We start from the raw sequence: 15,676 nt of genomic DNA on the forward strand, positions 1-15,676 counted from the left end.
AGCAACAAGGGGAAGGGAAAAGTGAAGGTGCTTGATACTCAAATACAAAGAGGAATAAGTGAAGATAAAAATAAAAAGAAAGCAGAACAAGAGAACAATAGCACAGCTGTAGGGCCTTTGCCTTGCACATGGCCAATCCCAATGGACACCTCCATAAGCCATATGGTCCCCTAAACCTGCCAGAGATGATTTCTGTGCCCAGAGCCAGGAGTAACCCCTGAGCCCTGCTGGGTGTGACCCAAAAACAAACAAACAAACAAACAAAAAGAAAGCAAAGAAATTCTACTGGACTAGGTTTACCCTCAAAAGGTAACTCAAGACTCTAGAAAAGTGGTTTCATCCCAAGCTTAAATGAGCACTGTGAAAGAGGGGGGATCCAAGATAACAATCTACCACTCTATGGTGACTCATTAATAATATTATTCCTTTTATTGAAAGTTTCTAGGAGAGTGACACTTGAAGGTTCTTACAAAAATTATCAAAGATTTTCTAATTGTGTGGTGATGGATATTAACTAGCCTTTTTGTATGATCCTACTATAATGTATACAAACATTGAATCATGACACTGCATGCTAATGCTTTGCCTCAATTTTAGAAATTAGAATATATAGAATAATGAGTAGAAGGATGCTAAAAAGAATAAAAAGATTCTGACCCATGAAGATACACCTTAAGGAGGTGATACCCACTTGGAGGTGATATAGAGGATGGTAAGACATGCCCTGAAGGAAGAAGCTAGATTTGTTACCACTATCAAACATGTGCTCAGAACTTTTACCTAGACTACAGTTTCCCATAAATAAATTTGAAGAGAATTATTTAAAAAAATTTTTAAGAGAATGGCATCATTAAAAGGAAACTGAGACACCTAAAATTTTTAAGTGTTTTTATTAATTTCACCTGGGAAAAATGGAAGAATAAGGAATCAATGAATTACATTTAAGTCCAAATTATGGCTTAAATCCCATATAAAATTGAATTAACAATCCTTATAAAAATTAAAATGAAAATAACATATGGTCTACCAACATTATTTTTAGGAATTATTCAAAGCATGGGAAATACTAATAAAAAGAAAATTTGCAATTTGAAATTTGCAATTTGCAAATTGAATTAACAATCCTTATAAAAATTAAAATGAAAATAACATATGGTCTACCAACATTATTTTTAGGAATTATTCAAAACATGGGAAATATTAATAAAAAGGAAATTTGCAGTGCCTCTAGTCATGGCTTCATTCACATGAGCCAAATCATGAAATAAATTTAAATAATTCATTGACAGATGATTGAACAAAAAAAATTGTAGTATATAATGAAAATTATTGTATTGGGGGCCAGAGAGATAGCATAGATGTAGGGTGTTTGCCTTGCATGCAAAAGGATGGTGGTTCAAAACCTGGCATCCCATATGGTCCCCTTAGTGTGCTAGGAGCGATTTCTGAGTGTAGAGCCAGGAGTAACCCCTGAGCACTGCCAGGTCTGACTCAAAAACCAAACCCCCCACCAAAAAAACACAAAAATTATTGTATGGGAAAGAACAATATTGTGCCTCTTGATATACTAAATTGATGAAACTCAAGGTGACTGTGTTAAGTGAAATAAGAAAGTAAGTTCATGATAATTATTGGAGTTTCATTCACATGTAGAGTACAGGTTATTAAAGTAAATAAAGTCACAAAAAAACTAAAATAACTACTAGACTCTGAACACTCTGAGGGTTACCAGAAAGAAAGATGAGGTAAGAGAAATAAGCCATATCATCTTTGGATAATGAAAAGGCAATAGAATTTGGTGGTGGGAATGATGTAAATTATACACATACAAAGGTATGAAAAAAAAACTCTTTAAATTCCATAATATTTTAAATCATAGGTGCTATTAAAAACATTAAATGGTCAAGAATAAACTACCCATATGTGGAAAAAAAAGCCCAAGATAGTAATTGTCTAGAAATCAATGATATTGTGGAGAACATAAACTAAAAACTGGTAAACCTATAGAAACAACTGGAGTGGAAGATGGTTACAATTCTTTATCAGAAGAAATTGCAAATAATTTTCTGCTGTGCTCTTTTTTTTTTCAAGCTATTGTTTGCTTCTGATATCATCCACTTTTTCCCCCTCAATTTTTTTATAATTTTTTTATTTAAACAATTTTATTACATACATGATTGTGTTTGGGTTTCAGTCATGTAAAGAACACCACCCATCACCAGTGCAACATTCCCATCACCAATGTCCCAAATCTTCCCTCCTCCCCACCCAACCCCCGCCTGTACTCTAGACAGGCTTTTTATTTCCCTCCTACATTCTCATTATTAGGATAGTTCGAAACTTAGTTATTTCTCTAACTAAACTCATCCCTGTTTGTGGTGAGCTTCATGAGGTGAGCTGTAACTTCCAGCTCTTTTCTCTTTTGTGTCTGAAAGTTATTATTGTAAGAATGTCTTTCATTTTTCTTAAAACCCATAGATGAGTGAGACCATTCTGCATCTTTCTCTCTTTCTCTCTGATTTATTTCACTCAGCATAATAGATTCCATATACATCTGTGTATAGGAAAATTTCATGACTTCATCTCTCCTGACAGCTGCATAATATTCCATTGTGTATATGTACCACGGTTTCTTTAGCCATTCATTTGTTGAAGGGTATCTTGGCTGTTTCCAGAGTCTTGCTATGGTAAATAGTGCTGCAATGAATATAGGTGCAAGGAAGGAATTCACCCAATACCCATAAGACAAGGGGCTAATCTTCAAAATGTACAAGGTACTGACAGAAATTTACAAGAAAAAAATCTAATCCCATCAAAAAATGGGAGAAGAAATGGACAGACACTTTGACAAAGAAGAAATACAAATGGCCAAAAGACACATGAAAAAATGCTCCACATCACTAATCATCAGGGAAATGCAAATCAAAACAACTATGAGGTACCACCTCACACCCCAGAGATTGGCACACATCACAAAGAATGAGAACAAGCAGTGTTGGCGGGGATGCGGAGAGAAAGGAACTCTTATCCACTGCTGGTGGGAATGCCATCTAGTTCAACCTTTATGGAAAGCAATATGGAGATTCCTCCAAAAACTGGAAATCGAGCTCCCATACAACTCAGCTATACCACTCCTAGGAATATACCCTAGGAACACAAAAATACAATACAAAAATCTCTGCTGTGCTCTTAACTCTTTTTTAGAAATGATATTAACTCCTGTCTGTTGATCTCAAATGACTCTTTCCTTTCCAGGTCCATATAACTTGATGGATAAATGGACTTTTGACACCAAAGAAAATAAGACATAGTTCAAGTCAAAGCATCACATTTGGGAGAGGACTTAATGGAGAGTTACTGAGTGGGGAAGCCTCAAAAAGGACTAAAGCACATGTTTTGCACACAAGACTCCTAGATTTATTCACCAAAATACTGCTAGAAGCAACATTTTTTTTCAGAAGCAATTTTTAAGCACTATTTAGGAGTAATACCAGATGGTAAGCAATTCTAATTGGTAAGCAATTCCAGAGGTGTGCCAAAAAAAGTAAATAAAAATCAATTAAACAGAGGTACCAAAATGAGCTTGGGGACTTGTGCTCTTTATCTGGAAGTCATATCCAATAGCCATTATTTTGTGCACACAAAGCAAAGAAAGCTGGATTGCAGAACCTGAAAAAATGAAATTAATGCACCACAAGATCAGAAGACCACAAAGAACAATATGAATCCTTTTCTTGCAAGCAAACAATTCCTGTCTAAGTCACACATAAATAAAAAAGCAGAGTGAGTATAGTGTCAAATCATTTCAGCTAAAATAGTAATTGAAAAATACTTCATATGTCTTACAGTCATAATATTCAGTAATTTAAATTCAACAAAATATGAATTATAAATGTTGTAAAGACAAAGTTGTAGCATGGCATGGTGTCTATGCAATGTAGGAAGTAATATAGCAGATGGAATATCACAGTATAGGAAGTTATAGTGAGCTTGAGATATCCACACATTTATTAAAGGTTTCACTCACAGAGTAGATATAATAATTAGATAAATTTTATCTCTGAAATTAAATAGCCTATGTAAAACAGTACCTAGTACATAAAAATTCATTATATGCATTTAAAAACCATTAGAACATCAAATATTAATAGTATTAATGAATCTTATTAACTTAGGGCTGAGAGAAAAGCAACTGCTACACATTCTAACATGTTCTTGATTCTGTGAAGAAATCAGTCTAACAAGCCGGTGTAAACAGAGTAAAAGAAGCCAGAATGCAGTTTTTTTCCTTTGTTCTCTTTCTCCATGGTGATGGGTTTTTGCAATAACAAATAAATAAAAGCTATTCATTTTCTTTACTTCATCTCACACTTGAGGAATCAAAAGGAAATGAACAGAAGAAACATTCTCAGAGATGAGGAAGGTACAGGCATAATGATCCTAACACTAGAGATCTTAGCAAATGCTTTCAGCATTACATTTTTCTGATACTCATTAACAAGCAGACTAAAGGGCTCCTCTACCCTTATTTGCAGAACAAACACGCATGAGGCCTTTCTGGAGAGCAAGCTTGGAAGTTTTCATTCTTGTTCTGCCACATTCCATGCAATCTTAGGCAATTTCTTTAAATCTTAAAAACCTTTCTTTCCTCATCTCTGAAATGCAGGGGCATGGGGAAAACTATAAAATAATACAATGTAAGTTCTTATGTGAAGTAAGGAAGCAGTATGAAAAATTCCTTTAGGGAAATACTAACTAAATAAAAATTTATGCTCTGACCAGAGGGTTTCTATGTTATCATCTGAATTGCACATAGTGCTTTGGTACATAAGGGGACTTTGTATCTAGATACTTAGCAGGCAGGCATTCAATAAATATTTGACCATTTATTTTGGCTTTGATTGAAGTACTTTGTGTACCTGATCAGAGTCTAAAATCTACTTTATAACCTTTGTAGGAAAAAAAAGTTGGCAGCTTCCTAGATGAAACATCCTAACCTAATTTCAAGATTCTATTTCATTCACAACTGTTTCCCATCATTTCCTATAGTCTCAGAGCATTACCAATGTCTGGACAAGAAAGCTATCCACCAAAGACATTGTTTTTGATCTATTTTGACGTTAATATGCTTCTACTATGCTTAATTATTATTTTGTGGCTAGGTCTCATAGCCACAACACTGAAAGAAATGGAGTCAACAATGAATTAACATCAATGTTGAATCATTGGGAACCCTGCAAAAAACCAGCTAGCCCCCTCTTTATATTTTGAGTGGGAAAGTTGTTGTACCTTAGTGTACCTTGTACCAGTGATTCATGTACATGCTAGGGAACTGCTGATCTTAGACCCAGGGTCAGTCTGAGTCTTTGAAAGCCAAAAACCTAAATGTGAGGTGATAGTTGGTGAATGACTGAAGGTCCTTTAGAGTGAAGAGGCCAATGTAAAATAAAAATTTTCAAGAAAATGAGTACCTAGGTCCAACTGTACATATATATCAAGGAGGAGATAAATAAATCTCAATTTTGAAATAGCTTTTTCTGGTAGATCAAAATTTTTTTCTATTTGCTTTGAAAATTATCATAGGTGATTAGCTAGTTCAAAGCCTGGAGAATGTGCCTTACAGGGCTGAGGCACCTCCTTAGATCCAGAGCATATAAGACTCAGTATGATTAACTAACACTTGAGCTTCTCTGAGCTAAGTATAGAAGCCCCCACTGAAAGGGAAAAAAAAGTAAGTTATTTTGAAATTTTTAAATAGCATTTCTCTTTATTACAAAAGAAATATGCTTCATAGGAGACTGCTACATTGCAGAAATCATCAAAGGGACAATTCCAAATACTTCTGCCAACAAAAAGGCAGATCAGCCCAGGGATGGAGTTTGGAGAGATAGAACTGAAAGGCATATGAAGACTCCTGAGAGAAGACACAAATATCCTCTCTTAATTATGGTGGTTATTACAGTCATGTATGCATTGTTAAGTCATCATACTGTATGCTTTAAATGGTATCTTTTGTTGTTTATAAAATGAACTTTTATAAACTGACCAACAGAAAGTTCTGTTGTCACTCATACTAAACAACTGTTAATCCTCATAGGAGTATTTTTGAATGATTTTCTATATGTCTATATTCAGATTTCTTGACACACAAAATAGTATCTTTTATAATTAAATATAATTTACTTATTGATTTTGATTTTTGTCCACACTTGCTTCTAAGTAGCTTTTTTTTTTCATCATTATCAACTGTTCCCGCAAAGCTCATTACATAACACCCAAGGGAAAACTTGTACTGCAGGGAGAAAAACAGGAAGCTATTTTGACTTTTACAACAGCCAGCGTCTCATTTTTGATGATTTAACAATCATTGCACACTTAATCGGTAGGGCCTTGCTATGTAAAGTTTGGATAGCAATATTTGCTGCTGGGGATTTCAGGGTAATTCCTGCCAATTCCTCTAACTCTATCATTCAGCCTCTGAACATGTGATGCTACCTTTATCTTTGTGCTTTGTATACAACAGTATCCCTTTGCACCATGTTTACCAAACATTTTAAAGGAAAGGAGGACAGAAAATTTCAAACTCTTCTTCCAGGGGTAAAGACATCAAAACAATCACTAGAGACAATTGTAAATGAGACAAATATTTACTCGGGTCTAGGAAATGTCTTCCCCCCCACCCTTTAGGGAGTTGGAGGTGGGAGCAGAGTAGACGGCTACTTTATCTCCCCAAGAGTGCTGGAGACACCAAAGGAGCCAGGGATCAAACCAAGGACTTCGTGTAAGCAAGAGGAGCCCTTCTTACTATCTCCTCAGCCTCTGGTCTAAGATTTGTTTGTTCTTCCGGCCACATCCAGTGCTGGCTCTTAGCTTACTCTGTGCTCAGTTATCACTCCTAGAGTACTGAGGATCTTTCTGGTCTGAAAATTAAATGGACACGACTGGTTAAATAATACAGGGCTTAGGGCCCTTGCTTTGCATTGAGCAGTCCCCAGTTTGATCCCTGACCAACATATGTTACCTTGAGTACTGCTACGAGTGATCCCTGAGCATAAAGTCAGGCTGGAGAACTACCAGGTATGGCCCAAAACCCAAACAAGTTAAATAAATAAACAAACAAACAAATAAATAAAAGTTATTAACAAGGGACCAGAGAGCTAGGATGGAGTTAAGGTGTTTGTCTTGCATGCAGAAGGTCGGTTTTTCAAATCCCAGCATCCCATATGGTCCCCCTGAGCCTGCCAGGAGCAATTTCTGAGTGTAAAGCCAGGAGTTACCCCTGAGCACTGCCGAGTGTGACCCAAAAACCAGAATAAAATAAAATAAAATAAAATTATTAACAAGAGGAAATCACATATTATGTTTTATTTACTCTAAGTTTAGTTAATATAGGAACTTTTATTAGGAAATATAGACCCAAAAGTGTTAAAACACAATGTTTTTTTACTAAGTTAAAAAAAGATAAGCAATTCTGTAGAAAAGTAGCTAAGATAAATGGCGGAAAAAGAAAGAAAATTTGCTTTAATGAGATTTCATTGTGCAGAATTCTATGAGCCTCAATTCCCCACCTCTGGTGGCAGGCAAGATTGTTTCCTTTTTCCTGATACACAGAAGCATCTTTCTCCTGGAACTTTCATCTCCTGATTTTGGGGAGAAAAGGATTAGAGCAGGGGTCTCAAACTCGCTGCCCGTGGGCCATTTGCGGCCCTCCTACAACATTTTGTGGCCCGCAAGGGCCTTCAAATATCGCAGTATTCGCGACTATTTGCTTACTGAATAATCGCAATAAAAATCGCAATAATAAGAAAAAATTGCATTAAACATTCGCATACCCCAAGCAGTTCTGTTCGGGGTATGCAAATGTTTAATGCGATTGCAAATATTCGGTAAGCAAATAATCACGAATACTTTGTGCCTAGCACAGACGTCATTTCCGCTGCTCCTGCCCGCTGTCCCTTGTATTATCAGAGGCCTAAGGGAGAGAAGTTTATTACAGAATTAGATTTTGTCATACTTTCATCATGACTTCATCAAACCCTGCAGTGAAGAGAAAGATTGATGACGAGCACAGACAATTTCAGGAAAAGTGGGAGACGCAGTATTTCTTTGTTGAGCACAGGGGCATACCCACATGTCTTATTTGCTATGAGAAAGTTGCAGTGCACAAGAAAGACAACTTGAAACCCCATTTTTCAACTAAACATGCTGAGGAATGTGCAAAATATCAAGAAAATGAGAGAGTCAAGTGGGTTGCCAGTCTTAAACCATGTCTAATGAGGCAACAAGATTTCTTCAAGAAAGCAACCAAAGAGAATGTTGCATCAGTCGAAGCTAGTTCCATGGTTAGTGAGATGATTGCTAAGGCAGGGAAACCATTCACAGAAGGAGAGTTTGTTCAAAAAATGCATGTTACAGGCTGCTAGTATTATCTGTCCGGAAAAGAAAGGTCAGTTTAGCAAAATCAGCCTTTCTGCCAACACTGTGGCAGAGCACATTTTTGACATGTCAAGTGACATTTATCATCAACTGTGTGAGTAAGCCAAATGGTTTGATGCATACTCAGTTGCTCTCGACGAGGGCACAGATATAACAGACACTGTGCAGCTCACAATTTATGTCCGTGGTGTTGATTGCAATTTTGAATTGACAGAGGAGCTGTTCACAATAATTTCAATGCATAGCCAGACCACCGCTAATGAGATATTTTGGCATCTGTGTGATGACATTGAGAATGCAGGTTTGCCATGGAAGAGGTTTGTTGGAATAATGACTGATGGAGTGCCATCGATGACAGGGAGGAAAAATGGACTGGTGGCACTTGTTCAGAAAAAACTTGAAGAGGAGGGTGTAGAGAAGGCCATTGCTCTTCACTGCATTATTCATCAGCAGGCCCTTTGCAGTAAATGCCTGCCGTGTGACAATGTGATGTCTGTTGTTGTGAAATGCATCAACCAAATCAGATCCAGGGCCTTAAAGCACAGGAGGTTCCGTGCTTTTTTAGAAGAAATGGAGTCAGAATATGGAGATGTGCTCTATTTTGCCGAGCTACGTTGGCTCAGCAGGGGAAATGTCTTGAAAAGATTTTTTGAGTTGAGAGAAGTGAAAGTCTTCATGGAGAAGGATGGGAATGCTGTTTCTATGTTGAGTGATCACAAATGGCTCACGGACTTAGCTTTTCTTGCTGACATCACACATTAGCTGAATGCACTAAACAAGATGTTACAAGGCCCAGGACAACTTATCAGTGCTGCCTATGACAATGTGAGAGCATTCTCCACAAAACTTGTGTTAAGAAAATCCCAGCTCTCTCAGACAAACCTTTGCTATTTCCCAGCATGCAAGGAACTTGTGGATGCAGGCATACCATTCAGTGGTGAGAAATATGTTATGCTATTTTTAAGCTAGAGAAGGAATTGGATCACAGATTTGCAGACGTCTAAAAGCACAGAGCCACTTTCCAAATTTTTGTGGACCCCTTTTCCTTTGATGTGCAAGATGCCCTCCTGTGCTTCAAATGGAGCTCATTGACCTGCAATGCAAATCTGATCTCAAAGCCAAGTTCAGGGAGATTAGTGGAAAAGCAGACATGCATGGGCAATTTTTGAGAGAATTGCCCCCCAGCTTCCCTGAGCTTTCCCGAATGTTCAAGCACACCATGTGCCTTTTTGGGAGCACAAATTTGTGTGAAAAGTTATTCTCCACATTGAACTTCAATAAGTCAAAGTACAGGTCTAGACTTAATGCTGATCATCTTCAGGCCATACTGAGGGTCTCAACTGCTTCCTCTATAAAGCCAAATATGGTTCAGATTTGTGAGAAGAAGCATTCATTGTCCAGTCTCTGGCAGCAAGGAATAGGCAAAAGATGCCATGTTCAGAAGAACTGTTCTTGATCTTCACTCTATGTTTATTCATGTTCAGAAGTAATTAAAACTGTTAATAATGACGTTTGAGGACTTTTTTTTTTGTGAAATCCCTTATGTGGCCCTGCCTCAGCCCAACTTTGCCTCCTGTGACCCCCAGGTAAATTGAGTTTGAGACCCCTGGATTTGAGTATTCTTTTATCTGCCAATTTTCAAGAACCTTTAGCTCAAAATAAACCACAAAGCAAAGCATCATATTTGTAAATGATATGTTTTGGTTTCCTTCCTAATTCTGAACCTCTGAGAGTGAATTAAGCTCTTTTCTGTGGAGCCGGAGGGGGGGGGGGGAGAAGCCCATGAATGTGATGTTAAAATCCTTCTTTCAAATGACGGGGATGCTGATATAAAGACCCAATTGCAGGGGTTCTGACTGGCTTAGGTTTCTGCTTTGTGGGTGATCTGTGTGTATGTATCTACCTACAGGTAGACAATTTATATGAAGGGAGAGGTTGACATACTAGTGGTTTAGACAAGGTTCTTGCTATGAGATACTTTGTTCCTATAGTAACTGATTCCTAAAAAGAAGAAATAGAAGCTATTAAAATGCAGCCACAAGTACTGGGATAAAGTAATTTGGTTCCCTTCACAGAAACACAAACACAAAAGTACAACTCATTCCACAAAGGGTCCACCTCAAGAACACAGATGAGGGTTTACTCAGAGCACCCTGATTACTAAGGCCCACACACCTCTAGGAGATAAAGGACAGTCTGGTGCTGAGGAAAGGAAAGGGTTTAATTGCAGGGTTGGCCACTTAGATCCGAGACTTGCTCCCTCTGCTTCCTCTTGGAGCTCAACCTTTAAGAATTTGAAAACAGTTCAGGGTTCTGTTAGGCCCCTTGGTAAAGCATCTGCTCAACAAGCTGTGCCTATGTCAGTCTCTGCCCTTTGAGATGGCTGACACCTCTCTCAGGCACTCACACAGCAGATGCGTAAAAAGTAAAGCTAAACAGAAGAAGTAGGGAGCAGGACAAATTGACACAGAAGAGATGTAACAAATGATAGGGTGGAAAGAGAAACCTCTGAGTGCACAATTGTCTGGAGCCAATTTACACTGGGCTAAGAGCTCTAAGGACCTCAGCTGCTCAAGAGGGCATGGCAGTATTATAGCTTTGGGCAATGATTGATGCTCAGAGTGAGTCATCATGAAGCAAATTATGTACAGAACATTTTGTTAAAATGGCAAAGCAAAATATTTGGAAAAATAACTTTCCAAAATAAAATGTTTTCATTCAGACTTGAGTTTGAATTTACTATTTTCTTTTATCATTAGTACTTTCATGTTAAATATTAAGAATAGATAAAATTACTATATTAAGAATATTACAAGTGTCCTTCCTCCCCACCCCACACCAGACTGTACTCTAGACAGGCTTTCTTCTTCCCTCATTCAGTCAGATTTTGTTATGATAGTTCTCAGTGTAATTATTTCTGTGACTGCACTAAACTATCCCTGTGATGAGCTTCATGTCGGCAGCTGGACCCTCCAGTCCTCCTCTATGTTGTCTCTGAGAATCATTACACAAATGTTTTTCATTTTTCTCAAAACTCATAGATTTGGGAGACATTCTGTGTTTATCTCTCTCCCTCTGGGTGGGGAGGAAGGACTCTTGGGCTATTGGTCATGGGAATGTTGTACTAGTGAAGGAAAGAAAATATAAGGCCTCCCAATTCTTACCACAGGCTGTGTTCTTTACACTGACTGTATAGAAAGAGGAGGTACAGTAAATGCACCCCATATACACCTCAACATGGGCCCTTTGCCTGGTCTGTATTGTGAATTGGGGGACAAAAGAAAGAAAAGAAAAGAAAAAAGAATATTTTATATATATATATATATATATATATATATATATATATATATATGACAATGTGTGTCTATAGAGATATGTAAAAGTAAGTTCTCATCTCCCTACCACTTTTGAGACCTAACACTTTTACTTATTTCCAAACAAGTCTACAGCCTCTTGCTCACTAGTAGTATTTCTCTTTAGCATGCTTGGGTCTCTCATACCAAGTAAACAGAACCCCCAAAACTGGCTTTAGTCCCAAAGTTCTACTTGATCTCAGCACTATCTTGTCTCCTTTGCAATTAAGTTTAGAGAACATCTCTGAATCTTGAGCACTTCTCTGAGGACTCTTCTCTAGTTGATTTTCAAGGTTTAAAAAAAATTTTAGTCATGCACATGTCCATCAGAATATCTGCAACTTAACTTAAAGAGGTAAAGGACCTCAAAGAAACTACAAAACACTGTTTCAAGAAAAAAAAAAAAGAGGACACAAGGAAATGGAGACACATACCTTGTTCATAGATTGGAAGGATTAACATCATTGAAATGGCAATACATTCAAAAGCAATGTACAGATTTAATGCGATTCCTCTAAGGATACCCAAAATATTCTTCAAAGAAGTGGATCAAACACTATTTAAATTCATTTGAAAAAGTAAACATCTAAAAGTAGCTAAATAAATTCTTAGGAAAAAGAAGATGGGAGGCTGTAGCATGAAATAATTAACGATGGGGCTGGATGGCGATGGATGGAGGCCTTTGTGCTTAGGCCCCAGCCACGTGGCTTCATCCCCCATCCAGCTGGCGGGTTCCAGGCCCAGGTGATCGGCGTAATCAAGACTCACTCACAGGCAGGCTTCAGGAAGCATTAACTTTATTCATACCCTATTCACCACATGTGTGTGGCCTATCTCATAACCTTTTAAGCACTAGTTATTCTTGGCCCTGCATCTAAACTCCTTTCAGCCATCTTCCTCAGAGCGCCCAGCAGCGCAGAAAGGGCCAAGAGCCCAAAAGGCAAAAAGCCAAAAGGGGCTAAAAGCCAAAAGGGCCCAAATTCCCTTGGTCCAAGCCTTATATAACATTTCCCAGACCCCTCCCAGGTGTGGGAGGGTCTAGCAGGTAAGGTTACACCTACTATCCGGTTCCCAAGACCCCTCCCAGAAGTGGGTGGGTCTAGGGTCTTAAATAGGTACACCCACAGGAGGCATCACCTTCCCCAACTTTAAATTATACTACTAAGCAATAGTCATTAAAACAGCATGGTATTGGAATAAAGACAGACCTCAGATCAATAAATTGACTTGAGTAACAGAAAGTGTCCCCCAAACATATAATCAATTAATCTTTGATAAAGGGGCAAGAAACGCAAAATGGAGCAAGGAAAACGTCTTCAACAAGTGTTGTTGGAACAACTGGCCAGTCAACATGCTAAAAAGCAAACTCAGACTTCCATCTAACACCATGAACAAAGGTCAAATCCAAATGGATTAAAGACCTTGATATCAGACCTGCAATCATAAGATATATAGAAGAACACATAGGTAAAATACTTCAAGACATTGAGACTAAAAGCATCTTTAAGGAGGAACCACCACTGTTTAAACAAGTAGAAGCAGAGATAAACAAGTAGGACTATATTAAACTGAGAATCTTCTGTACCCCAAAGGAAATAGTGACTAGAATACAAAGGTCACCCAAAGAACGAGAGAAACCATTCACCTAATACCCATCAGATAAGGGGCTAATATCTAAGATATGCAAGGTACTGACAGAACTTAACAAGAAAAAAAATTTAACCTCATCAAAAAATGAGAAGTTGGAGTGGTGGTGCAGTTAACCTAGGATGGACTTTGGTTCGATCCCTGACATTCCACATGGTTCCCCAAGCCAGAAGCAATTTCTGAGTGCATAGCCAGGAGTAACCCCTGAACGTCATTGGATGTGGCCCAAAAACCAAAAAAAAAAAAAAAAGAAGAAGAAGAAATGATAGACACTTCAACACTTTCTCAAAGAAGAAATACAGATGGCCAAAAGACACCTGAAAAAATGCTCCACATCACTAGTCATTGGGGAGATGCAAATCTAAACAATGAGGTACCATTTCATGACACAGAGGCTGGCACACATCACAAAGAATAAGAACAATCAGTGTTGGCAGAGATGTGGGGAGAAAGGAACTCTCACATACTTTCGGTGGGAGTGCCATCTAGTCCATTCTTTCCTGAAAACAAAATGGAGATTCCTCAAAAAACTGGAAATTGAGCTCCCATATGATCCAGCAACACCATGCCTAAAGATATATCCTAGGAACACAAAACAATATACAAAAATGCCCTCTGTATTCCTATGTTCATTGCAGCTCTATTTACAATAGCCAGAGTCTGGAAACAATCCAGGGGCCTGAAAATAGATTAGTGGCTAAAGAAATAGTGGCACTTCTATTCAATAGAATAATATGCAGCTGTTAGGGAAAATGATGTCATGAAATTTGCCTATACATGGATGAACAGGAAAACTATTATTCTGAGTGAAATAAGTCAGAGGAAAAGAGATAGACACAGAATAGTCTCACTCATCTATGGGTTTTAAGAAAAATAAAAGACATTATTTTAATAATGCCTAAAAATAATAAAGATGAGGGCTGGAAGGTCCAGCTCACTATATGGAGCTCACCACAAAGAATGGTGAGTGCAGTTAGAGAAATAACTACACTGACAACTATCATAATAATGTGAATGAATGAGGGAAGTAGAAAGTCAGTCTTGATTACAGGAAGGGAGGTGGAGAGGAGGGAGATGTGGGGCACTGGTGATGGGAATGTTGCACTGGTGAAGGTGGGGATTCTACAGTCTGTAATAAAGGTTCTTAAATAAAGATACTTAAAAAAAGAATATTCTCACTCATCTGTGGGATTTAAGAAAAATAAAAGACAGTATGTTAATAATACCCAGAGACAATAGAGATGAGGTCATAAGGACTGGCCCATGATATGAAGCTCACTCACCACAAAGTTGGTGAGAACATTTAGAGAAATGACTACACTAAAAACTATCATGACAATGGTAATAAGTGAGAAAAATAGAATGCCTGTCTCTGAAACTCAACTACAAACATGTTTGTAACCATGGTGCTTAATTAAAGATATTATTAGAAAAAAAAAAAAAGAATGTCTGACTGCTCCTTTTATTTTTTTTCTGACTGCTCCTTTCTTAAGTCACATTTCTGACAGGTTCTAGTGAAACTGCTTCTCTTTCTCTCCTACACACACACACACACACACACACACACACACACACACACACACAAGAGGAATGAAGCAGGGCCAGTTTAGACTGATGTGTGAAGATGGATAGCATGAGAATATGCCATATTATCTCAACCAGAAAATAAGTATATTAATATTCAGTTCTTCCCTGTCCTTTTTCTGCTCTGCCTACTTTAAATCCAATGAAAAACTCACACAAGCTTGCATGTATTTGTGCACGCACACACACACAGACACACACAGACACACACACACACACACACACACACACGTTAGGAAGAAAAGAGGTATAAAATAAGGATTTCTGGGACCTAAGAGATGGCACAGCAGTAGGGAATTTGCTTTACAGATGGCTGATCCAGGACCAATGGTGGTTCAAATTCTGGCATCTCATATGGTTCCCTGTGCTTATGAAGAGCGATTTTTGAACAAGAGCCAGGAGTAGCCCCTGAGTACAGCCGAGGGTGCCCCCCCCCCAAATAAAAGACCATTTCTGAATTTCTCTGAAATCCTGCCTAGAAGATCCTCTCCTATAGCCCTGGAAGCTTTCTGCCCCTTTCCTCTTCTTTCTAGTCTCTGATGTAAAAAATCTTCATGCATTTGTCTGTCCTATGTTGTGTCCTGCTTGTGAGAACATGGATAAGGGCAATTGCAAGTGAAACAGGGCAATGAGTTCTCTACCTGGATGGTACTTGG

The 15,676-nt window shown here is 38.1% G+C and overlaps 1 non-coding gene across 1 annotated transcript; it reads left to right on the forward strand.

Annotated features, from left to right (window-relative positions):
• Window positions 1-11,583: 11,583 nt before the first annotated feature.
• Window positions 11,584-11,716, forward strand: LOC126007798 (small nucleolar RNA SNORA51). Its single transcript, XR_007495281.1, has one exon. It is a non-coding gene; the product is annotated as a small nucleolar RNA SNORA51 (small nucleolar RNA).
• The last annotated feature ends 3,960 nt before the right edge of the window (window positions 11,717-15,676 follow it).

Source organism: Suncus etruscus, chromosome 4 (assembly GCF_024139225.1).
Source record: "Suncus etruscus isolate mSunEtr1 chromosome 4, mSunEtr1.pri.cur, whole genome shotgun sequence".
Lineage (NCBI taxonomy): Eukaryota > Metazoa > Chordata > Mammalia > Eulipotyphla > Soricidae > Suncus > Suncus etruscus.